Genomic DNA, 26,221 nt, shown 5'->3' on the forward strand with positions numbered 1-26,221 from the left:
CTCTAATCAGCATGATGAATGAGTCGACTGACATTGAGGAATATTGCTTAACGTGATGTACTTGAACTAAATTGGATTAATGACCTGATTAATTTCTTAAGTAGGGGTGCACCAATTTATCAGCCAGCCGATTTCTTAATTTTGAGAGATCTGTGATCAGCAGAAACTTAGATGTGAAGACGATCTTATCCCCCAATCTTATTTACCTCAGCAAAGATCTAAAAATCACCCACTGTCCGTTCCTGCTCTCCTGTGAGAGAAGTTTGACTGATGATGAGGCCAGGTCATGTCTACACATTTGCAGCTAACAATAGTCTGTTGCCAACTCAGCAACTTTCTTGCTATGTATAGTGACATTTCAGACAAAAGAAATTGGTCTCTGCCGTACGGAAGAGGATTAGGGCCACCGAAAAAATAAAAATAATAATTCTGAGTTTAAAGTCAGAATTCTGAGATTAAAGGCAGAATTCTGAGTTTAAAGTCAGAATTCTGAGATTAAAGGCAGAATTCTGAGATTAAAGTCAGAATTCTGCCTTTAAACTCAGAATTCTGAGATTAAAGTCAGAATTCTGAGATTAAAGTCAGAATTCTGAGTTTAAAGGCAGAATTCTGAGATTAAAGTCAGAATTCTGAGATTAAAGTCAGAATTCTGAGTTTAAAGGCAGAATTCTGAGATTAAAGTCAGAATTCTGAGATTAAAGTCAGAATTCTGAGTTTAAAGGCAGAATTCTGAGATTAAAGTCAGAATTCTGAGTTTAAAGGCAGAATTCTGAGATTAAAGTCAGAATTCTGAGTTTAAAGGCAGAATTCTGAGTTTAAAGGCAGAATTCTGAGATTAAAGTCAGAATTCTGAGTTTAAAGGCAGAATTCTGAGATTAAAGGCAGAATTCTGAGATTAAAGTCAGAATTCTGAGTTTAAAGGCAGAATTCTGAGATTAAAGGCAGAATTCTGAGATTAAAGTCAGAATTCTGAGTTTAAAGTCAGAATTCTGAGATTAAAGTCAGAATTCTGAGATTAAAGTCAGAATTCTGAGATTAAAGTCAGAATTCTGAGATTAAAGTCAGAATTCTGGGTTTAAAGTCAGAATTCTGAGATTAAAGTCAGAATTCTGAGATTTTTTTTTCTTCCGGTGGCCCTAATCCTCTTCCGTACTGCCGAAATCAGAATTGACAGGTCAGTTTTTTTAAAGATCGGTCAGAAAACTGCAATCGGTGCACCTCTATTTCTAAGTACTAGTTATTATTCTGAATACTCTGTAGTTTGTGGTTGCAACAGCAAAAAGTGTTTTTTAATACTTTTTGCACAGTAAAAAACTAATCTAGTACACCAAATAGAGCCTTAAAATTCTTCACTTTAGTTTTGTTGGTGTTGTCAAAATGAAGAATGGCTTTAGGCATAAACCAACACACTTCACAAACTAACGTAATTATTCAAGAATATGACAAAATAAGAAACCTTTATTTCTGCTGTAACTTTTGCTTCTATCTCCTATAAATTTAAACACTTTGAAAAAAAAAAAGGCAACATGGTGCTGAGCCTGTATAGATGTTAGAGTGAGAAACAAGTGGTCAGCGTTACCAGTCTGACAGGACCAACCAGCAGGGTAAGAAAGCAGGAAATACCCACACGTGGAACATCAGAAGGGTTCCAGTCACATAACGTCACCAGCCTCACCTTTAACCTTTATAACCTGACAAACCTGGTGATCTCTTGGAATGAACTCATCTCCTTCTCCACCGTGGACTCTTAATTTGTTTGTTCTCTCCGATGAGGCCTGTTGCCTTTGCTGGAGTTGGCATGTTAGACTCTTGCTCTTACACCATCCACTCCTTCCAGATAAACACACGCCCTGGTTTAATCATTCTCAGTCATAATACATAACAAATTTGTAAAGCTTAGGGGTTAGGAGGGTCGTTACTGTTGCATTTGCCTGTGAGAAGAGCTTGTTTCCGCCCGGAGAAGCCGCTTTTCTGTCGGCTGAATGTCGCAAAAGGCTGCTTTAGTATCACAGGGAACAGCTGCTCGTCCCTTGTGTGCCTCTCTCACATTTAACACATGAGCCCTAATCCTCTGTGGCTTCAGAGAGTGACAGCCTGCTGTATCTCTCGGACGCAGAGACACATGCATGACAATTTCGTGGACTCACTCCTGAGGAGCCCACTTTGTCCGGCCAGAGCACAGAGGCTCCGTTGTGCGACCCCCAGGGACCGCGCAGCAGCCAGAGCATCAGTAATAAGCCCCAACACAATGACAGGTTTCACAGAGACAGAGCCGTGGCTCTGAGTCAACACAGGAGACGTGAGCCTCTGCCAGCATGCCGCTGTCTGAGCGGGGGGCTTTCTTGGTGTGGAGTTGCAGGACATGCGGTGATTCACTTGAGCGAGGAAAAGTCGCACAATAAACAGCGGGCCATTCATGGCCTGAGTTACTGAGTGTACTGTATAATAGTTCATCAAACGATCTGAAATTAAACAGCTCTTTGTGGATTTCTTTTTCTTTCTTTTTTTTTCTTCTGCTGTCCTCTGAGCAAATTCATTTTACTGGCGGTGAATTAGGTCTGTTACTGATCTCATTCTCAGTCATAATACATTGTAAAGCTTAGCTTAAAGACAGTAATCGACTTTGTTTTTTGTTTTTTTTTTCTCATGGTTTTTCCATCTCACAAACAGAAACTTTAACACACAAAAAAATATGTATGGTTTTATTAATAACAATCCTCCAAAAATGTGGCATGTGAAACATGGTGGTGGCAGCATCATGCTTTGGGAATGCCTTTCTTCAGCAGGGACGGAGACGTTGTTCTTTTCCACCGTTTCTCACCCCCTTGCTGTGTCAGGATAAGAGACTGGATTATTGTAAAGATTTGATTTAATCTTCGTTTAAAATATAAAATACGAAGAATCACATTGAAGGGGCACTTTTTTCACTACAAAGTAAGTATAGATGAACAGACCAATGAACGCCTAATGTTTTAGAGTCTGGGTGGGAAAATGTTTTTTTTTTGTGAGCTCATGCTGGTGACATGAAAATCATGAAACTTTAATGTGGTGACAGTCTTTAGTCAGAGGCTTCTTTAGATGTGTGGCGTGATTGACTGCTGCTGGAGATCCATTCTGCCCACATCACCACCAACAACATCCTGAACATAAAATACCTTTCAAACAAATTAAGGAATTTAAAATACATTTTGGTTTCATTTCATTTTATTTATGTAGTTTTAGAAAGTGGGATCAGCAAATGTCCTCCAGATATAAAAACTGATTAGTTCCAGTGTACCATTTACTGGATCTATCACGCATCCGTCTTGTTTGCCATCCTAATCTGCCTCATCATCACCCTCAGCTTCATCCCTCCCCTGAACACGCACACACGCCGGCGCGGTGCGCCCTCGTGCGCCGCCTGCCCTTTAAATGTTCCTATTGCCGATTTCTTTGCGGATGTTTTCTCCGTCCCTCTTCCACCCCATCTTCAACGCGGAAGTCAGTTACGCACCGCCTCACACAGCTGCTAAACTAAACAAATCGTCGTCACTCAGTAGCCCAACGCATCGGTGAGTCTCTTTGTGTGTGTTTTATGGTTTTGAATATGAACTGAGGCTTTGTCCAGTGACTGCGTGTCCGCTGCGCCCCTGAGCTTGATTAAATCCACCCGGAGGCGGCTGAGCTGAGCTGAGCTGAGATCCGTCTGCCTGTCGGTGGTCCGCGGGGTTCGGGGATGTGATGAGTGTATCACGGCTTGTTAAGGGCGCACAGACAGTCGGTCTCCGCAGCCTGTTGTCGTTAAGGTAGGAAAATTCAATTTAACAGGACCGCTCTGCAGCAGCGTCGCTCTTTGTGTCAGTTCGCATGTCTGTCCCTAACGAATTTACGAGCGGAGTTTGTTCATTTAGCGTGCGGTGGTTGAGCCACGACACAAAGACATCTTTTTTTCTTCTTTTGTTTTCTGTAACCACTCGAGATCATCGAGATTTCGACATGGTTTATGGTGGCATTGTTAAGCAGCCTGCTGTCTGTGTTTGGAGTCAATACTGTCATAGCGTGCGTTTCTGTGGAAATTTATTATATTACAGAGTCTGAGCTGAGGATCAGTTGTTCTCAGTGTACTTGCTATTCACATGGACTGTTTCCCCCTTTTAGTAAAAATAATTAGTTAAATATCTAATGAGGCGCACTCGCCACCCCAGTGTTGTCTCATTATGGACCATAATAAAGCTTGAGAAGCGCCCTGCATAGCTACACTGTTGCAACATAATGCAGCCATTGAAAACAAAAGGCTATGAGCTGGGATTCCAGTTTTTTTTCCCCTCTCTGCTTGAATCCAGTAGCGGCACAATAACAGGATATCGGACACAATTTGACTTTCTTGAGTGGTGCATAAATGGGAACTAGTGCTGGCTTTAATTTAAGATTGCTTCTTGTTCCTGTTGTCTCTCTCTCTCTCTCTCTTGTGGTTGCAGAATCAGCTTAGGAGATGCGGCGAATCAACCATTTGCCCCTAGGTTTGAATTTTATTTAGATCAGAAAGTGATGGATTTGATAAAATTAGCAATCTTTTTCAGTATTTGACTGATCTGAACAAATCAACAAAAACAACAGTCAGATTCGGATCCCTGGCTTATCTGGTTGATTGGTGGATCTGTAATAATCTACCATTGGCCTGTTCCTTCATCTCACACAGCTTGTGCTCCCTGTACTGCATATTCATGTTGCATTAAGCATTTTTGAAGCGCTGTTGTACTGTAATGCTATGTTCTCTCACTTCCTTTTTTGTACATTACTATTGCATGCATTCACTTTGCTGCTGGTGGTGCAAACCTTTTTTTTTTCCCTTTTTTCTTCTATCAAAAGTGGCATACCATGGCCTGCAGCCAGAAACCGATTCCTAAAATACAGCCTGTGCTGTGATGCCGGGCTTGGCGTAGAGGGAGGACTAGCTGTGTTTGTGTTACATCACTGTAGCCTTCAGTGACGCCTCTTCCAGTGGTATAAAATACCGAGTGCTCGTTGCAGTTCGACAGCTCAATGTCCTGTTGTGTGCATGAGTTTACTCAAGGATGAGAAAAAGCTTTTTTTTTTTTTCTTTTATTTATAATTCCGCCACCTCGTTTGGTGCACAAAATGAAGATCAGTTGCTTTTTCATAAACACTCACGATTTTGACATGAAAAGGCTGTTTCAACAAAAGCGATAGGCAGTTTCCTTTTTTTGCCGTTTGAGCCTGAAGCTTATTTTTCTGCGACAAACATAATTAGGAAGGCATTTATTCTCAAAAAAGGAGATTATGGTGTCACATTTATGAGCAACTTTTGTTTTTCTTTGTCATCTTTAAATGTGCGGATACTCGATGTGATTACAGCAACTAAACATGCAGACCATAAGATATTTCTGGGACTCTAGTTAGTAAGATGATCCATCAAGATACCTTCTTGTCTCACGTGATAAAAGCCCAACTAGTTTTATCTCTCCAGAAGCTAAGCATTACAGGTTGCAGTGACGGAGACTTACAGTGTCATTTATAACCTTTAAATATTTCAGATTTTGTCCTGGTGCAGCTACAGATATGGGTTTATTTCCCTCCTCTTTATTTCTGAGATTAAATTACCCATGAGCTGACTCTTTTTACTATTTTTGTTACAACTGAAGGTAGTAGGTTGCACTGGATTTTATTTAGCTGTATCTGAGTACGGGAGGATAAATACAAATGGATGCCACACTTTTCAGATATTGATCTGTAAAAAGTTTGGATTACTTGTCATGTAAATCAAATGGATGGCTGTGTTTGTAACATGACAAAATAGGAAAAGAGTGCAAAAGTAGACAATCTTTTTAAAGGAGCCATCTAGAAAATCTTTTATTAGGACTAAATAATGCACATTAATATATTCTTCCCCTGGTTCCTAACTTTTTCCTTTTTTTTCTTACCCTATTGCTTTGTCTTGACTGCGATGGTGATGATGAGATTTCACCTGTTGCGGCCATCACCGCGCCGTCATGTGGTGTCGTCTATTTCTAGACGACGTGAGCCGTCGGCAGTCTCTGAAGTCATCAGTCGCTGTGACAAACCAGCCGCAGAGAGAAAAAGCGAACATAAAGCCGTAGTTAAGATTCTAGGCAGGAGGGAAAGGTGGCTGTTGCTGTTAAGCTTTTCAAACCGCAAGGAAGGAATCTGCAGTCATAATGGACTGTGTCATTATCAGCTGGAAAATAAACTCGTCGTGTCTGTGTTCAAGTAAGGCTTGTGAGGAAAGTAATTTCAAAATTGTTTTATAGTCTGCTCTGGTTTTTACTCTGAAGCTTTTATTGAGTTTTGGCCAGATGGTTTGAAGGATCCCATGTTTTTTTTTTTTTTTTTTTTTACTCATCACTAATTTACTTTTGGTGTTTTTGTTTTTTTGAAACAATGAAGGAGTCAGAGTATATAATTTTTTCCTAAACTGACAAAGACGGAGCAGAGCTTATTTTTTGGGCTGCACATTTCTTGGTCTTTTTCCTTGATGTTGTTTCAAGTAAATGAACACATTAGTTTTAACTGCTTTAAGTTAAATCCACCATGTCAGAACACGCTCACACTTCCTTTTTCTCCTCTGCTTCAAATTCACTTGGATGGAAGGTGTAATAATGTTGCAGGTAATTGCACCACATAGCTACTGCAATGATAAAAACCTTTACCAATCAAGAATATATATATTTTTCTTATTGTGTTTGCGCTTCTATAATTAAGATTGTGACGTTTCGGAAGCCCACCTGCAGTTTCGCAGCGTGTTAAGCTGCTCTAAGTCCCTGTCGCCTCGCTCTCTGCTTGTTCACTTGTAAAATAATATTGACTAGATTCTCCAAGGCGACAGGAAATTGATGGTGCCAACAAAAGTCAGTTTTCTTGCATGTCTCATTCTGCTTTGTGTGTGTGTTTCCTGGATGTAGCTTTTCCTGGACTCTTGGGTCTCAGTCAGTAGTCGGAATAAGAGCCAGTTTTTCACTTTTAATTTTAACACCTTGTTTTCCTTGAGTTATTTGGACACGCTACAGTCCTGGTTTAAAGAAGAAAAAATTATACCCCCTTAATTTTTATTAGAGGAAAAATAAGTAAAATACAATAAATCCGACGATGCATACAAGAAATCCATGTGTGTGGTTTTGCACACTTGAAGTCAGACGTTTGTACTTGGTAAAGACCAGATAATTTAGTTCTCAAAATCCCAAAACTGTCATGGGGTGTATTTTCTTTTTACAAAGACTGTACTTTAAGGTACTCTATATATATCTGGCTGTCAAAATTGTACTACTTACTATGCAGACTTGGTGGACCTGTTTAACACAAAGTCTGCCATCTGATCCCATTACGGTAGGGCCATGTCTCCTGCTCGTCTTGTAGCATCAGTGTCTTGCTTGGCTGTAACATAATGACACGATAAAGCAGCCAGAGCGCTCCTCTCTTCTGGTCTGCTGTTCTCCCGTGTCTCTTCCTAGCCGGGTAAGGAATGAGAGCATCGATCTGATCTAATGAGTCCTAATCTCCAATGGATGATGCCATCCCTCCTGCAAATTAAACTTCAGAGTAACGCTAATGGATTCGGTTAAAAACATAAGTAATGCGGTGAAAGGTCAATGTTTTCACCGATATATTGTAGAGGATCTTAAGTAGTTTTTTGCGTTCCGACTTGCAGCGTGTGCATGCTGTTGCAGGTATTTGCGCGCTGCTTGGTTGCAATCAAATTGTAAAGTGTGTGATAAAGGTGAAGGGATGTTGAACTGCTACCATACATCAGTTGAGGACAGGTGCTGGCTCAGCTGAAAAAATCATGGAGTGGCACTGCCGCAATGGAAGTACAACATTGATGTTGTCATTAGAGCTTCCATGCTCACCCAAGGCTTGTGTTTGCTGATAACAGTGGGCCAGAAAGAGGGCATGGAGGTACCCAGTGGTATATAATGGCATTTGTTTATTAAGCTTTTTCTTTTAAAGAGATTTGTCTCTTTAGCTGTGAATTTCAGTGTATCTTACTGGTATTTTATGTGACAGACCAGAACAAAGTAGCACAAAATGTTTTTACCGATACAAATAAGAAATCCAATGCAGTTCCTTTAGACTATTTATCAGGAACACAGCCAAGAGTTTGGGAATATGATTTTAGAAAATCATGAACTGAATTGGTAAATGCCTATCATAAATGCTCATCACCATCTCTCTCTGTGCCTGACACTCTGTGACATTTAGCTGTGATCTGGGTCAGATGTGGATATTGTTGGTCAGCAAGCTGAATATTTTTGTTGGTATGTAAATTGTGAAGTTGGAATACAATTGTTACTTTTGAAACAGTCCATTGCATTGTCAGTATTGCGCTCAATCATACTGCGATGAGGATAAATTGTGCACTCTTTGCCGGGAGGCCTATAGTAACTCTGAAAGAGCTGTAGAGCTCCAAAGCACAGAAAGGAAAATCTGCTGACTTTGCACAAATTTGTTCTCTAGGAAGAGTGGCAAGGAAAAAGCAGCTGACCACAAACCATGGCAGGAGGCACAACCCACATGTTGATGTTTTGGTCAGATTCAACCAAATTAAACATTATAGCCAGCATGCAAAATGCTTTGTGTAGTGGACTCACCATACTCACCATGAAACATCTTGATGGGAATCATGTATTTCAGGCCAGATGAGGAAGATGGTCAGAGTTGATAGGAAAATATACCCATATTATTTCACTGTAAAAAAGAAAAGAACATTTATAGTTCCAATCCTGCTTATAGTTCAACATTGCTTTGTATTTATTTGTCACGCAGCAATAAAATACATTGAAATTTGTTGTTGTTATGACAAAATGTGAATGTACGGTTGCAAGGTGCTTTATGTCCTCTCTGTGTTTGTGTCTAAAGATTTTTTTAAGGATATTGTTGTTTTTAGATTACGCAGCAAAGAGTAAGTCAGACATTAGACATTTGAGATGTGCTTTGGTTATAAAAGAGACTGCATTTCAATTACCATTTCATTGGTACTTTTACTGAAGTGTACAATGGCTGGTTGGAGAATATTTGCTGGTGGGGGGAGAGAACTCTTTAAAAAAAACTTGCTGTAAAGAAAAAAAAAAAACAAGCACAATTTCCTTACAGCAGACCTGAAACAATGATGAAAAATGAAAGAATATATGGTACTTTTTGACAACGTATGCTAAAGAGCAGAGGCAGAAGGTGAAGATGCCTCTGAGCAGACATGGCAGCAGTGTGAGGAAGCATCAACCCAGCTGCTTCTGCAACACCAGCCGCCTGTGAGTTACTAAAGAGGAACAATGGTTGCTTAATTAGGGTGTCTTGTTACTGTCAATAAGGTACAAGCCATGTGTGAAAACATCTAAATAAACGCCCCTAAACTAAGGACAACAAAACTTTAATTCCTAATAAAATTTCTAGTTATTTTTAGAAATTTTTATTCAGATCTGCTAATGTGGAAGTTTTGAAGTAAACCTATCAGAGACATAGATGAGAACAAAAGGTTTATTATTCAGGGGTTTTTTTTTTTTTTTTTTGCTAGGCATTAAAGAATACAAAGTCCAAACTGCATGTGAGGAGCTTACAAAGCTGGGAATTTCTTTAATTGCTAACTTCTCTTCTTGCTTTGTGGCCTGTCATGAGGGTAGCGGTGTTGACGTTTTTATTATTTGCAGAACGAGAACTTGGTTGGCCTAATCTTAGTTGTTTGAATGTCACAAGGTGCTTGGAAAGTCCGATGTCATCTGAACCACCGGTCTGCTACAGGAAGAACCACCTGCAACATTCCTCTCTTCTCTGTGTGTCAGTGGTTCTGGAGAACACGAATCTTGTGATGGTTAGAATCTGATTGCAGCCAGGGAACGACCTCCCTCATCGACGCAGCCCCGACCGTAGGGCTCCAGTCAGATTGACTTTCCTCACTAACTAAGTAATCAATCCATTAAATTGAATTTGGAAGCCTGTAGCCTAAAATGTTATGGTGTTCAGTCAAGAGTAATCAGCACATTGTAAAGAGAAAGTCACTGTAGGGTCAACAGGTGTTACATTCCTGACAAGTGCCGGTTACTGAATCTCAAAGCCAAACTTATTTTTAATGCTCTGTTTTGGCTGAAGTTACAGGCATTTTAAATGTTTTGCTTTATAATAGCAATTTGCTCCAAAAATATCTGCACAACTGCCTGGAGCCGATATATTTCTGGTAGATCATTCGATTATAATGAAATAACAGTGTTGCCGTTTTATTTTGTTGTAACTGTAACTTAATGAACATGTATTTATTTATTTATTCATTTATTTATTTTTGTTTCAACATTTCAACTGTGTTCACTTTTGTAGCTCCTTATAGCTGTATTCACTACTATGGCTAAAACTGAGAAACATGCAACAACGTCTCAAGGGAAAATAGTTAGCACAGACAGCTAAGAAAAAAGCTAAAAGTGGCCAATGTTGGTCTGAAGCAAGTGGCTCATCAACTTTGATATTGATGAGCCACAGTGCTTGCTCAAGTCCCAATGTTGTCTATATAATCCATCCATGTTTTTACTTGTGAGCTTAGCTGCACTACAACAATGACCAAACATTATCAATAGGACACCACAAGCAGGCTCCTTAAGCCTGTCTTCATTTACTTTCCCACATCATCGTGATGTTTTGCCCCCAAACAGAGCAGATTTATTTATTTTTATTGGACACCAGCAGACTCGTTTTGTGTGTTTGACAAAAGGACGCACTAAAAGTGAAAACTAAGTAAATAATTGATACAGAATAAACATAAAAGACCTGTCAAGATTAAATATAAGAACATTTTGGAGTATCTGGGAAGTATGTGGATAAAATGCTGACTACAACGTGGAAATGACCCAATTTACAAGGTCCCTGCCTAGGTTCACTACATAGTCGCATTTAGCTTACAGAAAGAGCGCCAAGCTGGCAGATATGCAAAGTAAACTGCCAAACAACATGTAGGTTTAAGACGGACATGTCCTCACCCCAACAGACGCACAAAGATGAGGGCTACCTGCAGGATGTTTTGGCACAAAATAAATTTTTTTCTCCACAATTTTGTTAGTCATAAATGGGGTTAAATAATAATAATAAAACCCAATAGCTAAAATATATTTATACTTTTTGATTTTTGTAGAGTCAGATGAAATGTCATCACTCGTATTTAGAACTGTTATTCTTTGTAAGTAAGGTGTTGCTAAAAAGACTTCTTACCAAAACAACTTTTAAGCCTACCTTTCTTTTGAAAAACGTTCAAATTCATGTTCAGAAATGCATTCTTGATCCCATAGGGAAATTCAATTGGGTTTTTTGTTGATTAATTTGTGATTTATATATTTAATATTCATGGTTTTATTTTTATTTATTTATTTTTTAATTTTTGTCATCCTGTTTGTTTTTAGTTGAGGCATGTTGTTTGTGCTGAGAAAAATGGGGAAAACTGGGTTTTCCAAAGACAAAGTCACATAACATATTTTTTTAACTTCCTCTTTAAAATTTTTAGTCATTCATGTGCAATTTACTTGTCTGTTTGTATACAATGCATGTATAATCAACTTCAAATGAACAAGAAAATCCCAACAGCCAAACAAGGCACTGGCATTTCATTATAAATTTCAAATGAGTTTTTATTACTAATGGCTTCTCAAGCTTATGACTATTGCTGCTGGTGTTTGCAGAGCCAGTGGCTGCTTTTGCTGCCTGTAATTTAAATTTGCGCACATTCATCACTTAATTCTCATCATAATACATTCCAAGCAGAATGAGACAGTTACAGTGGCAAAAATAAACCTTCAATCCCCGCTCTGCTTATGAACAGAAATGTATTTCTTTGATTAATTAAATTCTTGGTCTGTTTTGGTTATTATTAGTTATTTAAATTCATTCTGCTCAAGCCTTTATAAATTGCTTTCGAAATTTGGCTTATTAGATTTGTGAAAACTTTTTCGTGTTTCATGTTATGCAGCTGACTTACCACTCGGCAGTCAAAGCGTTTCTGACTGGTTTTTATGTGGTTCTGTTTTATCACCTGTGCCTGCTGGTCTACTGCAAATCTTTTTTCGTGTAGATATTTACGGGTTTGTTATACGTTGAACTCTTATACTTCTGATCACTTCATTATAAGATGAGAAATATTTTAAAGTGGCTGATATGTTAAACATTTGAGCCAAAATAAATAGAAGATGCGGAGAAATGAACCCTGCAGAGTTATTGGTCCGTGTACGTAAAGGTGAGCGCACAAAAAAACCCCAAAAACATTCCCGGTGCAAACATTTTATGCTGAGGAAACTGACATTTAGGAAAACCAGAAGAGAGTTCACTGGCTGGTTCCAGTTTAGTGCAAATTCACACTTAACTAGATGTCTTTTAAGGGTCACTGTACAGGGATTAAACCCGATATAATGTACATTTATTTTTCAACATGGGAAAAAAAAATGTAAACTAAAAGATAATTTAGATCATATCTGAGTAAATCCTTCTGATTGTAAGTAAAGTTTATAAAGCACCTTTCACAGACACAGTCACAAAATGCTGTACAACATAAATCACTTCAATTGTGGATGTATATTTAATTATCATTAGCATATTCATTACATTATTTCATTATATTTTCATTGGGCTTGCTGCAAGCTTTTTACTTTCTCTTATCAGGCCTCATATAAACTTATATCTCAAGACAGCCAGTCTCAATAAAGCTAGAGAAATCAGACCTTGCTTGTAATGCGGCCCATCAAGACTACCTCTTTCATCAGTGTCGCATTAAAAGCACTGCAAAGTTGATAAAAGTACTGTCTAATCTTAAAAAAAACATTCAGTCATGTAAAAAGAAAAAAAATCACAAGGCTTGAGCTAATATTTTGACTTTGCTTCATGTCTGATGGTCAAAGTGAAAAGTTAGAAATCAGTTATCGTTTTTTTCCCTATGTCCTCTCGCCGCTCCCAAATCGGGTTTCTGTAATTAATTCAGTTTGTGCGTCACGTTTTAATGTCAGCTGAAAACAATCATTAGAAACCATGTAATCATCAAAAAAGCAATTATTCTTAACATTATTTAGCTATTTTCTGTTTTGCAAGTATAATTTTCAGTAGGAGAATAAATTCAATGTGTTTTCATGGCGCTTGTGAAATTGCAAAACAATTGTGATTATAATTTGTTGTTTGTTATCCTGCAGGTTTACTGCTCAAATAAACTTATGTGGAGGAGAAATGCATACAGAATTGGTCCGCGCAGGAAAAACAACATAAGCCTTTAGTAGTTATTGTTAAATTTAAAGTGACCAATTGTGTTTGACAAATCAAATATTCCTCACATAGAAATGTGCGTGTAGCACACTAATTGCATGGAGTACACACAAAGCAGGCATCTAGATTTTATTCTGAAGATACAAGTATTGTCAGCTGTTTGGATTGAATTAAAGAAAATATATTTCAAACAGCATAAAAGCTGTGGGAAAAGCCTCTGACAAAGAGAGTTGGTAGTGTGCTGCTTTCAGCCTGGAACCTGAGTAACCTCAGCTGGGTCGTTTGAGTAAATGTCTGTTATGTTGACCTGAAACAATAGATGACCTCAGGAAACGACGCTGATGTTCTATTCATCTGAATATTTTTCATTAGACGCAAAAGCTTGTCCTAAAACTCCATAGCTCACTTCTAAATGGAGTAAGAATTACATTCTCTAAACAATTAGATGTGAAATCCAAAGAGAAGTCCAAAACAATTGTCTGGCAGCAGACTATCATGTGACTTTACCATACTGTAAATAGGAACAATGTAGTTGCTTTATAAACCACAGTGTTTTAACAAATATTACAGTTTGACTTCATTTGTTGGTAATACCTGCTTAGAAAAATAAGGGATAAACAAAGTAACATGTCAGCTGTTATTTCATGAACTGAAAATTAAAAACATGAGGTTAAAGTATTTTTTATTAGTGTTAATTAAAGATCAAGCCTTACTCTCTGTTGTAGTGAGTAAGTACTTAAAGTACTCAAAGCGTTTAAGTACTCTTGCTTGCAGTGTTCAACAGTGTTCAGTCGTCAGAGAAAAATAATGTGCAGGAAGGGCGTCCTCAAACAGAATCACAGGAAAATTCAATAACAAGGCCAATTTTTGACCCTAGGCCACAGGAACCTTTTTTTTTTTTTAGCAAAGGATCGTTCCATTACAACTAATGTTTACCTTCTCTTCTAATCAGCGTTCTGATTTGTCTGCACCCTTCTCCATTAGACTAACTAGCCACTTCTCCGACTGTGACATGGTGACTCAGCTGTGTTTTGCTACTGGATCGAGTACCGGCCTCTCAGACTGTCTCGGTGCCTGGTTTCCTGACATTCAGCACACACACACACACACACACACGCACACGCCCACACAGCGGTTCACTTTTGTTTTGTGCTTCTTCGTGGAGCAGTGCGATGGGCTCCAGCTGCCCACCGGTCCGTAACTCCTTCACAGAATTGGATTGTGACGTGAAGCAGGGAGAAGACAAACACAAGCCAGGAGGACAGACACACTTAGCTCTTGCTGCTGAAGTCAAAACAATTTTTAAGAGTGAAAATGGGTTTTGGTTTCTCCTTCAGTGGTGACTTTGTTGTTTCATTTCCTCATTCCTACGCAAAAGCAGAGCCCCTTTTTTTATTCACTTGAATGTTGATCAAAAAGAAAGACGCAGTGGTGGTTCTGAATCTATCAAAGTGTTCACGTATTCAGCAAAAAATACTGCTTATTTATTTACTTTAATCTTTGGTTAACTTCATCCTGTTTGGTTGGGTTTTTTTCCAGCAGCAATTGTTGTGCAAGTTTTCAAGGAATCAAACAGGAAGGCACCAAATGAATGCCTCATTGCTTTTCAGTGAAATTTGACATCCTACACCATAACCTCCATGACTCACTGAAACAGCATGTTCCCTGGAAAAAAAAAAAAAGAAAAGTAATAATTCAAATTCATGAACACGAACTGGAAGAACAATAGATGCGAAAGTACCAGGAAGAAAGATTTGGGATTTTTGCAAGGTCAAAGTTATTCAGCAAGTTGTCTTGAGATTAGAAATGCTTGAGAAGGCTCTCATTAGGATAGAGGTGTGTAGAATAATAAACAATTTTGTTTTTTTTTAACAAAAGTACATTCAAGTGGAAATGCAGATACGCCGATAAATTTTCATATTTCATTAAAACAAGGGAAATTCTGCCATTTCCAGCTTTAAAGGAACTTAAAGTATTCATACTAAATTGTATTATTATATCTGATAAACCAACACATGTTATGCATAATTATATTCTGCAATTGTACTTACTGCTGCAAGTCTTTTAAGTTTGCCTCTATCAGTTTTACACATCTGGAGATTTTTACCAATTCATCTTTTGAGAAGCAAAATCAGAAAAATCATCTTGGATCGGTAGTTTGACAATTTTGTTGCCCCTTATTCTCCATTGCATTTAGGCAGGACGCTGACAGGTACAACCTGCTGTGTTCTGAATGATCTGTTATTTGTACCTTTAGAGTCAATCTGCTGCTGAAAGGTGAATCATTCTCTACTCTCTCAGCAGGTTTCTGCCAAGATAGCCCCATGTTTTCTCCATCCTTCTTCTGATCAGCTTACCGGTTCCCGCAAAAGAAACAAATCCCTGAAACCTGAGACTGCCACCACCATGTTTCGTGTTGTAGTCACGTTTATTGGCAGAGTTTGTTTTCCAGCCACATTCAGAATTTTGTCTGTAGGTCAAAAAGCTCATTTTTCAACTCATGACAAGCAGAGAACCTTCTTTTACCTTTGCTTGGTCTCCTACATGTTTTGTGGCAAACTACAAGACAGACTTCTGTCTTCCTACCACTTGTGTTGTACTCTTTCCATTTACAGGCAATGAATTGAACAGTGCTCTGTAATATGGTCAAAAGATATGGTTTTATAACCTAATCATTATGCTGTTTGTTCACTAATGTTCCCTTTCAAAACCCCTCAGGTTTTCACAGGACAGCTTTATTTATCATTTACCATGTATAAATAAGGTTACTTCTGAAGGCAGTTAGTTGTTAATTTTATGAAGGCATTACAAAATCAAGGAAGTTGCTGACCATACTTACGAGAGTTTTACAAAGAAAAATGTCTTGGGAGTTTTTGGAACCAGACCATAGGTAAGATCTGATTCATGTCAGTCAATTGGGGGGGAAATTTCCCCTTTTTCTATTTGGTGAGACTGAGAAATGACCATTTAGAGTTTCACTTTGAAGTGATGACTTGTGATGCTTCTTACTTACAGTAAATACTCTCGCATTTTCTCACACTGACTTTAAATTAGGGATCAACAGTCATATTTTGCTTATGTTTTTTCTTTTTGTTTTTTGGTACTGTCCATCTTAGACCTTCATTTAAAGGTCTAAGTTGACTCAAGCATCAGATCCTAGATAGATATGAATATAATTTCAATTCGGCAAATGCGCGTTGCATTTATAAAAGCTTCCACTTGTTGATCTTTATGCTCCTCAGATTAAGCAGCAGCATTGCTTTTCAAGTGTTTAGGCCAAACCTTTGCTTCTTTTCTTTTTATAGCAGTGCTGCATGAAAACCCTCTCCAAACGGTCTCTGCTGTTTGACTCGCCGAAGCTGCACCTGTTCGCTCTCTGTTGCTCTATCAGGATATCAGCCTTGGCTAAACTCCCAACATGTAAATGCGAATCTGTACTTGTGGTTTTAGAGTTACGTCTGTACCTTTGGGAGATCGTGCTAACAGGTTACCAAGCTGTGTAACAATGTGCTGCATTAAGACGCCTCTAGCTGAATTCATGCACTTTGTTACTGTGAGTTGCTGTTTAAATCTGCCTGCATGCACTCTGGAGCTCTTGCTTCCTCTATTCTACTTCTCCCTTCACAGCATTTACTGGTACTTTGAGATTACCAAAGCGGCCTGCTCGGTTAGTCGGTTTATCTACAGAAGCAGTGACGAAGTGTTAAGCCATTTTAGTTCCTGTCTTCGTACTGAAGAATTATGTGTTTGCTTTATTTTCCTCTTTTCATTTGCTTACAAATATTTTATTCTGCTTTTCCGGTGGAATTACTATTCATCCTGCTTGTGGTACATCCAGAGTCTGCTTGCTTTTCTTTTCTTGTCAGGCAGCTTGTGCACAAAAAGATGCGAACGTCTTTGTGTCATAAAATTCTCTTTGAGTCTTGAAGCGACTGTTTTTCCTTCTAACTGGGGCTTTTTTTTAATCAGTCTCAAGTGACGGCAGCTTTTTTTTTTTTTTTTTTTTTAAAGATAGAACAGCCCTTTATGCAGCTGGTTGAGCTGTTGCATAGTCTGCTGCTGGAGTCTTCTGTCAGAAACATGTTATTTGAATGCTGCAATTATCTCTAATGAAGAATAAATTGTCATCAGATTTGATTGAATCAGATTTGCTTTAATCTTTGTGAATTAGTTTCAAACTCTAATTGGCTTTTGTTGGATGAAAGCAGTAAATGGCAACAATGCACTTTTGTGGGGGACTTTGTTTGCAACAATGCACACTAAAACAAATTTAACTTTGGCCTTTGGGCAATGTACTTACAGGCGAAACTAATATAATCTGCTCCTGGCATTGTTTCTTTTCAGCTGCTGAAAGTACCAATACAATAAAGCCATCAGGCAGTCTCCCTGCAGGCTCTCTACGTTCTTTTTGTTTGTGTTTTGTTTGCTGTCTTGAAATTTAAGGGCACCACTGCACTGCTTAGTGGACGATTCCATCTTTTCTTTTGAACATTTAGAGAGTCCCCTCCTCTCCACTAATGTTTCTAGGAGTTGATTCGCACTTGACCCCTCACTGCCAGTGAGTGAAATATATTCTAATACATTAGATTTGAATCATATCTTGTATTTTCATAAGTGGTGGGAAGTCATAGAAAAATAATACAGGTGTACCCCAAGGCTGAGTACCTAGTCCACTTTTTTTAAAAAAGGAATTGCCTTTTTGTGTCCTGGTGCTGCTGCTTGGACAGACTTTTTTGCTCGTTTCAACACCGTCATGTCTATATTTGGAGTCCTTTGTGGCATTCTTTGATAAATCTTGTTTCATTTTAATTATGAACAGCATAAGGGGACATCATGTAGCTCAGGGACAGAGCAGTTGCATCATACATAGCGCCTGCTGTCCTTCATTCAGTTGTCCCTGGTTCAGTGGTCTTGGTCCATTTACTGCATGTCTTCCCCTTCTCTCTCCTTCCTCCTCTCCAGCTACTGTTGAATAAAGGCCCTAAAAACCTTAAAAAACAACAAAAATGACAGTATATTGAACCCAAATTTTCTCTCCCTTATCAATGGGTATGATATGTCAATTACAGAATATTTGCCTTTGTGCTGTAGTTCATTACCTAGCAAGTTTCTAGTGCCACACATTGAAAAATCTGCTCTCCAAAAATAAAATTGGCCACTTTCACTTGTCAGCACGAAATGTAGATTTTAGTTACCAAGATCAGAAAGCTCATGTAGAGTGTTGGTTGCACTGGGATGATGGAAAAACAATTGGACTGAGGAAATTATAGGTTATTTGTTAGACATATTTTCCCTGCTGAGCTTCATTCTGGAGCAGTGTTTAATGCTGTTGCCTTGCAGCAAGAAGGTCTCATATTTTAATTCAGAACTGTTTGGTTAATTGGTCTATGTAAATTGCTGTGCAAGTATGAGTGTGTGTGTATGGTTGTTTTTCTGTGATGGACTGGTGACCTGTCCAGGGGAGATCTTGTCTCTCTCCTAATGACAGCTAGAGATGGGCATCGTCCCCTGTTTGATCCCTGCAATAATAGGCATGCATAGACAGCGCATGGACGAGTAATTATTACCGACATATTTAAGAGTAAGATTGCCATGTGTTGTTTTTTTCTTAAAATTGCGCAACCCGGGCATGCCGTGGTGGCGTAGTGGTTAGTGCGACCCGTATTTGGAGGCCTTGAGTCCGGCCGTCGCGGGTTCGACTCCCGGACCCGACGACATTTGCCGCATGTCTTCCCCCCTCTCCTTCCCCGTTTCCTGTCAGCCTACTATCATATACACTAGAGCCCACAAAAAAAGACCCCCTGGAGCAGTTAAAAAATAAAAAATAAAAAATTACGCAACCCTATGTTTAAACATTAACACAATTTTGTCTGTGCTTTTCCTCAAGAGCCTGCCCTTTGAGTACTGTAATGATTTAAATCTAAAGATTATTGGGCAAATGATCAAACCAGTCTTTCTCATTCAAAACATAAAAAATAAAACATGCACTTGATAGTGTAATAATTGTAATAGGTCTCATTCAAAGGCAACTGAATGCCTCTATGTTTGCCTTTATGATTAGAAGTGAATTGATTCACATTACATTTTAGAAAATTACATAAATACAGACTAGACTTGAGTTATAGGTTTCACAAGAGAACATTAATGAAATGGTTTTACATGACTACTATAATTTTTAATTTTGGTTTTTAACTGGAATTGAAAGTCTCTGTTCTTTAAATTTGTAGCCATTTTTCTGGCAGTACAGAAAATAGCTTGTTCTTTAATTATTTGGATTTTGGTTTAAGTCAATAGTTTTGTCTCCAAGTCTTTCACAAACCTTAAAATCAATAGAATAGAATAAAAATCTATTGTCCCACAATGGGGAAATTCACATTTGTATGCTATTGGTACATATTTCAATAAAATAAAATATTTTTTTTGTAAATAAAAGTTACAATGTGGACACCTGCAGCTTATTGACAGGTGTTTGCTCAATAGATTAAATGTGATGTGGATAATGTGGCATGTGGACATCTTCAAAAATGCAGTAATTTTAAAGTTTAGAAACACTAGAAGTTTGACCAAGAAGACTTTGTCAAACTTATATATTTGGTAAGGACCCAAATATATAATCCCACATTTTTGTTTTTATTTTTCTCTGACCCGTCTCTTGCACAGATAAACTGGTGCTTCCCAGTCTCCAACATTCATAAGAAACTGGGTTTATCAGATCAACTAGGCAACATAGTTTCAGAACTATTTAAAATCCAGAGTTAGTTTTGTTTCTGAGATAAGCTGAGCAAAAAAAAAAGAAAAGAAGCTGCAAAAACATTGAGGTTCAGCATTAATAAAAAGTCATAATAGCACTCAAACAAAATGGATTGCTATCTCTTATCTGCTGTTTATTTTGATTTCACCCATAACCATGATCAATATGCTGCATGGGGTTGTGCTCGGTGCCTCTTCTTTCACTGAATTTATAAATGCTTTCTCTGATTCATTTTTAAACATGAGTCTTTGCAACAAAACGTGCCTCCTTGAGATTAACAGCTTCCCACAACAAACTTGGAAGCCATTTACATGGCAAATGATGTTCTGAGGCACATCATTAAGAAAACATTTCTGTCCCGCAATCGCAAACATAGCCATGGGGAATTCATAAAGCCCTATTGAGACTTAAGTTGACCTGTAATTGTTGGTTCTGGGCAACTTGGCAACACTCCAGCTGTTTGGTGTGAAACAAAGGTTGAAAACATGGAAATGCACTTCATAACCACTGCTAAGTGCAATGAAGGATCTGTAATGCGGTGAGACTTTTACTTTTCTAAACCCCTTTGGGAGCATTATTAGAGTGCATGGCGTCATCATCTCTTTAAAAAACACAGGGAGATTTAACCTACGAATCTGTTGGGTTCAACTAGGAAACTGAAAATTGATCATTAACAATTTTAAGCCGATAGTAAACTGATACATATGGCCAGATAAACGTGGAAAAGATGCTAGAGCAAACATTTTTATCGTTGTCTTGATCCTGCAGCTCTAAATCCAATAACGCTAGGTTGATGGGGGTAGTTTCTTAAGATGACAGGGGTTTTTTTCTCCTGATAAAAATACATTTAATTTGGGTAAATTTGTTTGAGCTCTTGTAGCGTATGATGCTGCAACAAAAGATTGATCTTGAATTGAACTTTTAACACAGGGCGTAAGTGTGCAAAGTTCTTTACGTATGCTTTTATCAGGCCCGACTTGCTTTTTTTTTTCTTTTTATCTTTATGCCTGAAGTCTCAGATAATATTTAGGCTCCATGGTGGCACAGCTGGTGGAACTGTTACCTTGCAGCAAGGAGGTCCTGGGTTTGAATCCCAGCCTGAAATCTTTCTCCATGGTTCTCTCTGGGTATTTTTTGGATGAATGTTTGGCATATAAATTGGGTATGAGATAATGGCTAGATGTATGATGGGCTTTGTTTTCATATGATCAACTCCTAGAACATTCAACTCTCTAGAAACCCAAATACTTAGAAAGACTTGATTTGAGTTTTCTTGAAAATAGGTCATGAATGTCAAGCAAATTGTCACAAAGACAATTGAGGGCAAGAAGCTGACACATTATGAGATTACACACTGCTGCAGATAAACAACACAGACATGATAACACTTTAAACATTATGGTAATTTCTGATTTCATTTGACTATGAATGCTTAAGAGATCATAGAACATCACTGACTGTTGTCCACCAGTTTGGTAAACTATTGTATCTTTAGTCTTATGAAAATGTAATTTTTGATGACAGATTTGGTTTGACTTGAATGCGTTGTTGTTGTTGAGTCTCTGTTAATCTTTGTGTCTAATCAGAGTCTGATTCCTGGGATGGCATTGAGCTGAAAATTAGCTGCCAGATCAGCTACGCCGCCAGCAGTATGATGAAAGATATGACAAAAAATTGTTTCATCTTGGTTGTAACTATCTTCTCTCAGTGACAAAACAACAAAAAACTGTCTCAAAATGACAGCTGTAAGAAATTATTTAACGTTTCTTTGTTTCTCACAAATCTGTTTAAAAATCTGTTTAAATCAAAACATTTTTTGTAAGTTTCCTGACTAACCCACCGAACCGTTGGGGAGACGCCTCACCTGTGTCTGTACAGCAGTGATATTAGGACTGATTGATACGCAGCAGAGGTTTTCCGGCTGGATGCGCCTCAGAACTAGAGAACAGACCCTCACCCGTATCTTGGATCTTATCTGACAGCATGATCTCAGAGGAGGTCTCTTGGCAAACGGCGAAACAGCAGAGTTCAGCTGAGCAGAACCTGGAGGTGTCCTGGATGTGATTTACCTGCCCCGGGAGAGGACAAGATGGAAGGAAAGCCAAAATTGTCTTTGGTTAGATAAATGTCCTCCAGCTGGACAATGGGAGCTAATAGTTTTTTTTTTCCTTTCTTCTTTTTTTTTTTTTTTTACATTTCATCTCTGTCGATCATCTCTATTTTCCTGTCTGCAGGCACAATTTAAAAACAAAACCAAACCCAAATGTACAAGACATGAATAATGGTCGTTCATCTAAAGATGAATGGAGCTGCCTGAGAACACAATCGATCTATGTAGAGTTACTGATGCAGCACCTCTGGTCACATTTGAGTGGATTGACTTCTTGTAAAGAAAATGATTTAAAAAAAACCTCTTCACTTTATTCTTGAAAGTAATCCTCATGGGTACCTTCACAGCTTTTGCGGGCTTAGGGTTATTATTGCCTTAATAAAAAGGTATTTTGATTGATGATTTGCACTGCTTTTTTTTCTTCAGTGTAGATCTGAAAAAAAAATCCACTTAATAATTAACAGCAGTGTTAACTAAAGGCATCCCAAGTATGCTAGAGCAAATCTTTATCAACATTCTTACAAAATTTGTCCTATTTATAATCTACCGAGAAACAAACTAAAATAGTTTTGTAACTATTCTGGGCTATAATTTCTCTGAAGAGTGTGTTTCATCAATTACTAAAGAGAATTGTTAGTTTGTTAAACTTCTGAGACTGATTATGCCTGCTAGAGTTATGCTCCATGTGTAGAGCACACTTTTAATTTCTCTCTACTCTTTAAGCTTTTGGGGTGGAACAAAATTAATAAACACTGATGAAAATAGGTTCATGGAGACATTTACTGCCAGGTTTGTGAACAGCTGGTGGCTGATTATAAACACCAGCTTAACTCTTGAGTGTAACAAGCCTAAAGGTACTTCTGTCTGGTGAAAGCCGTCGTTCCTGTAAAATACCAACAGGCCGGTAAGAACAGAAACCGCAGGAGGTCAGAGAAAGGTGGAGGTGCTGCTGCGATCGTAGCTTGTCATTTTGTGGCTGTGAACTGTGACTGGCAGACAGCCTGGAGGACACACATACACACCCCCACCCCCACACACCTTGATGGTACATCCACAGTACTACCTGGCAGCTTGACAGAATGAGTTTAGCTTTATTAATCCTAAAAATATATCTGCTAACTAAGTGCTCTATGTGGTAACGTCTTTGTTTTGTTCAACATCCACAAATCTCTCCTTGTTATTGTTCGGCAAAGTGGCTAGACTTAAAACAAAATGCAAACACACAATTCAAATTAGGAGCTCGCTCAGTAGAATGGTGCTTTTGCCTCACAGCAATAAGGATCCCGGGTTTAAATCTGGGCTTGATTGTTGCTCGTGTGCATTCTTTGGTTTTCTCTTTTTTGTCCTGTTTTCACACAGAAGACATGTGCGATACATAACGGGTAACAATTAATTGCCTTAGATGTGAGTGTGTATGGTTATGGGTCAGCATGTTAGCCTTGTGATGGGCTAAAACAACCCACCATCCTGAATGTGATGAAGTGAGGTGCAAAAAAATTTATAGAAATGAAGTTGCTGATGCAGCAGCTCTCTGCTAATCACAGTGGTGCATGTCAGCTTTTCCATCTGCCTGCAAAAACTTGTGAGTGAACCACAGCTGTGGGAGTGCAATTTAGATCGCGACTGAGAAAATTGTGATTTACTTTGCTCATCTCTTTCATTTACTTTGTATCACAGCTCAGGTAATGACAAAAAATGCTGCTTTTTGTAAGCATTGCAAACCTTTTGTGTCAGGAACCTAGCAGGAAGTGTAATGATGCTGCTCCAAGAAAAAATCTCTGGGGGGTTCTAATATTGTCCTCAGCCTGATTTTATGAACTGTAACTTGTTGGTGTTGCAGAATATGTTTCTGTTTATCATCACACTGACCTTCAGCCATATCTCAGCATTTTACATCGGTACGTTTTGGCTTAAGAGAAGATAAGCTTAAAGGTTTTGCTTTTAGTATATAGCATTATCCTTTCTCCTAATCATCTGGTTTGCTGATCCTGTGTTCTTATTCCATTTATTTTTGCCCTATTTTGGCCCCCTCATACCTGTAATTAAACATTTCCGTGGACAAAACACACAAACACACCCTTACACACCCCTACACACACACGCCCACCCGCATCCACAGATGTTTAGATTCACCTGTTCAGAGACACACTCTATATTTGGCCGCTGTTGTCACTAAATAGATCTTGTATTAATAGGTACCATTTACTTTTCAGTGTCATATGAGCATAATGGGTTTTCTTTTGTAAATTTTCTTTCTTCAGGTGTAGAATCAGACTTCCTGGGTGTTTTCTAGCTCTCCTTCACTCCTTATTTCCTTCCTTCCCTGTTAACTTTTCCCCCGCCTCTCCATTTCATTTTTCCCCTTTTCCCTTTCTTTTCTATCTCCATCTCCATTGCAGTGGAAATGAATTTGTAATATTTTTTTATACATATATTAAGCGGAGTGTAATATCAAAAACCCTAATTTTCCTCTTGTGAAAGTATGTTTATAAGAACTCTGATTGCTGAACAGGAAATGGGGGGGGGGGTAATTAAAAATGACATTTGTTTTATACATAATATTTTCCATTTATTGTAATAGGATTATGTTTTATCAGAGAAAAACGTACCATAACAACACAAAAGTTTTGATATTTATCAGCTGTGTGTCGGATTTGTACCATCCTTGAACTATAGTTCGGTGGTTCTGCAGAAGGATCACAGAATAACCCCTAAGCTGCACTTGGGACACTCCTGATTAAACTTGTTTTTTGTACCACCTTCAGTGAGACATTAACCTTTATTCACCTGAATATAAATGTAAAATATGTAAATGTATACCCTTATGCAAGTCTTGACCTATGTACAATACATGAATACTAGCTTGCATTACTGTAGAGATCTCATAGGGTAATAATAACAGCAAGTTAACATTTATTTCAAATGAAAATTTCAAAGGCAGCATAATTATTACAACACAAACGACTTTTATAAAAGTTGTGATTCTGGCCTAAATGTTATTTTTTTTCTGCTTAAAGTGTCGTTCTCTTCTGTCTTGTTCATAATCATCACCGGCAGTAATTCCTCTTACCACTGAGATTTTGTGTTGGAGTTTCTTAATAAAACTACGAACCCTTCGCCTGCCAGCTGCTGCACATGAAGCCGACAGAGCCGCTGTTGGCGAGTTCATTTCTACTCTACATATTGATGAGGACTTGCCAGAGACAGAGGAGTGATGAGCTGAAGTGAGAGATCTAGCTTTCAGCCCGGGTCCTCGCTGAACCCGTGTGGCATTCTCAATCCAAAAGCCCACGCAGACACCCCCACACCCACCACCAACCCCCCTGCCTGCTGCCATCAACGCTGGTTTAATTTTACTGACCTCCCATCTGTCCGCTTGCTTTTTGCTTTCTTAATCCTGTCATTTTCACGTGCTGAAGCTCGAGGGTCCGCTTGGCAGACTGGCCCATATACGAGCACTTTCACAGACACACAACACAGTCGGGCACTTGTTGTGAGAAGAAGTAAAGCCTAATTGCTGTCAGTGGCAGTACAGATGGCTGCATTAAAGAAAAGCTAAAATGGACGATCAGTGTAACTCACGACGATGGTTTTATGATGCTGCTGCTGCTGAAAATACCCAAATATGAACCTCACTCGCTACTGCTGTCTGCTGTGGAAATCCTGCCTCTGATTCCACTCCTACACAGCTCTTTCTCAATCTTTTCAGGGATCAGCTCTTCAATTATTTACTACACTAGTTTTTTCCCTGTATTTTCGAACCATGTGTAGAGAAATCCAGGAGAGGATGCTGTGGCAGTGGTGAAGTGTTAAGAAAGCTCAGGTAGTTTTTAAGAGCAGCTCATCTGCATTGATGTCTATGGTGTCCCTCATCTTCCTCTTGACAATACTTCATAGATACCCTGTTAGGTTTAATGACCAATCAAGTTCAGTGATAACATGGTCATTAAAGCAGCTACTTTAGGAGGGAGTGGGCAACTACCGAGTCCTGTTGGAAAATTAAAAAAAGCATCTCCTAAAGCTTGTCATCTAGAATGAAGGGCGCTAAAACTGCTGCGATGACACCAACACCATCCAGATATCATCACTGACTGTGGAAGCTTCAGACTTGCATTAAAGCAATCTGGATTCTT

General features: G+C 38.6%; 1 protein-coding gene across 5 annotated transcripts in view; it reads left to right on the forward strand.

Annotated features, from left to right (window-relative positions):
- Positions 1-3,395: 3,395 nt before the first annotated feature.
- Positions 3,396-26,221, forward strand: part of marchf8 (membrane-associated ring finger (C3HC4) 8) — an 86,252-nt gene continuing 63,426 nt past the window's right edge. The window contains exon 1 of one of the 5 annotated variants that reach the window (XM_032552899.1): positions 3,396-3,551. The gene's annotated coding sequence lies outside the window, so the exon portion shown is untranslated. Of the gene's footprint in view, positions 3,552-3,592; positions 3,786-26,221 lie in introns of those variants that run through there. The other 4 variants (XM_032552901.1, XM_032552902.1, XM_032552903.1 and 1 more) reach the window with 4 other exon arrangements.

The sequence above is a fragment of the Xiphophorus hellerii genome, chromosome 22 (assembly GCF_003331165.1).
Source record: "Xiphophorus hellerii strain 12219 chromosome 22, Xiphophorus_hellerii-4.1, whole genome shotgun sequence".
NCBI lineage: Eukaryota > Metazoa > Chordata > Actinopteri > Cyprinodontiformes > Poeciliidae > Xiphophorus > Xiphophorus hellerii.